Here is a 2,277-nt window from a genome sequence, read left to right as displayed (position 1 = left end):
AGACAGACAGATAGACAGACAGACACATAGATAGACAGACAGATAGATAACCTCACCAGGAAATTAGCAGGTCAGTATTCTCAGGTTTTCTTCCAAGAGAGACAGCAGGGATGTATTGGAACATCAAAAGGGAACAAAGTAGCCCAAAGGAAAGAGATTAGCTGATCAGGCGGCCTAATCAAAGGCAAGGAAGCCTCAAGGCAGTAACACACTTCCAGCCCTTCTAATCCAGGAGGACTCCATAAAAGAAGCTAAACCTCAGTATTCCACTACAGAAATAGAGAAAGCCCCTTCTCAAGGGTACGCTTGTCAGCTGTTGGGCTCCAGTCAGGATGGCAAACTCTATTTGCCAGCCTCCAACCAATGAAGGTTTTTGTTTTTATTTTTTGTTTTTGTGTTTTGAGACGGAGTCTCACTCTGTCACCCAGGCTGGAGTGCAGTGGCGCCATCTCGGCTCACTGCAAGCTCCGCCTCCCGGGTTTAAGCGATTCTCCCACCTCAGCCTCCCGAGTAGTTGGGACTACATGCACCTGCCACCACGCCCAGCTAATCTTTTGTTGTTGTTGTTTTTAGAAGAGATGAGGTCTCATCATGTTAGCCAGGATGGTCTCCATCTGCTGACCTCGTGATCCGCCCGCCTTGGCCTCCCAAAGTGCTGGGATGACAGGCGAGAGCCACCGCGCCCGGCCAGAGGTTCGTAAAATCCTTCACCAAAGCTTTTCACTTGGGAGAGGATAAAACGTATCAATGTGCTCAGAGATTTGTTTTCAGACAGAAAAACCTCTCAACTGGGTAAGCATGTAACCTCTCTAGCTCACTTCCAACAAAAATTAACCCAAGTACCAGAACGGCAACCCCAGGAAATAAAACCACCTTTATCTCACCCAGGAAACCTGGTGTTAGTGAAAACTGTCATCTCTCTCCTCCGCTAAGCCAAGCTGGGAAGGGCCCTAACCCTGTTCTTCTCGAACCCTCTCAGCAGTGAAAGATACTGTAATGAACGCCTGGATACATCACGCTCAAGTCAAAGCCTGACCCGCTGAGGGCACAAGCCCTGACAGCCCAGCGGAATGTCCTGAAAAATAGGGGATCTTAGGCCGGGCGCGGTGGCTCACGTCTGTCATCCCAGCACTTTGGGAGGCCGAGACGGGTGGATCACGAGGTCGGGAGTTCAAGACCAGCCTGGCCAAGATGGTGAAACCCCATCTCTACTAAAAATACAAAACTTAGCCAGGCGTGGTGGCGGGCACCTGTAATCCCAGCTACTCAAGACGCTGAGGCAGGAGAATGGCTTGAACCCGGGACGCGGAGGTTGCAATGAGTCAAGATCGCACCACTGCACTCCAGCCTGGGTGACAGAGCAAGATTCCATCTCAAAAAAAAAGAACGGAAAAAGAAAAATACGAGATCTGAAGCTAAACCTCATTAAAAAAAAATAGCTAGGCATGGTGGGCGTGGTGGCTCATGCCTGTGATCCCAGCACTTTGGGAGGCCAAGGTGGGTGGATCACGAGAGTTCACGAGTTCAAGACCAGCCTGACCAACATGGTGAAACCCCGTCTCTACTAAAAACACAAAAATTAGCCGGGCGTGGTGGCGGGTGCCTGTCATCCCAGCTACTCGGGAGGCTGAGGCAGAATAGCTTGAACCCGGAGGCAGAGGTTGCGGTGAGCCGAGATTGTGCCTTTGCACTCCAGCCTGGGTGACAGAGCGAGACCCCGTCTCAAAAAAAAATCTGAAGTTTCTTCCCAGGACTGTGATGGTACCGGAAGGGAATGTGGAACGCGCATACAGGACCCTAAACGGAATCCTCACTGAGGATGGGCTCACGGAAAACAGTAAGCGTCAGCCGTATTACGAGAAGCGACAAGATTAACTTCTTGAGGGGAAATAATTAGGCAGATCCGTGGCAGGGCTGCTGAGGCCCGTGGATGGGACATCTCTTTTCTTTGTACAATCCCATTTCCTGTTACCATTCTCTACAATAAACTCAATCACATGCTGGCAAAAAAAACAAAAAAACAAAAAAACCAACAACAACAACAAAACAAATCAGGAACAGACCGGGCACCGTGGCTCACACCTGTCATCCCAGCACTTTGGGAGGCAGAGGTAGGTGGATCACCTGAGGTCAGGAGTTTGAGACCAGCCTGGCTAACACGGCGAAACCCCAACTCTACTAAAAATACAAAAATTAGCCGGGCGTGACAGCAGACGCCTATAATCCCAGCTGCTCAGGAGGCTGACATAGGAGAATCACTTGAGCTGGGGAAGCAGA

The sequence above is a fragment of the Mandrillus leucophaeus genome, unplaced genomic scaffold (genome assembly GCF_000951045.1).
Source record: "Mandrillus leucophaeus isolate KB7577 unplaced genomic scaffold, Mleu.le_1.0 Scaffold1264, whole genome shotgun sequence".
Classification (NCBI taxonomy): Eukaryota; Metazoa; Chordata; class Mammalia; order Primates; family Cercopithecidae; genus Mandrillus; species Mandrillus leucophaeus.
Note: the sequence above shows the minus strand (reverse complement) of the source record.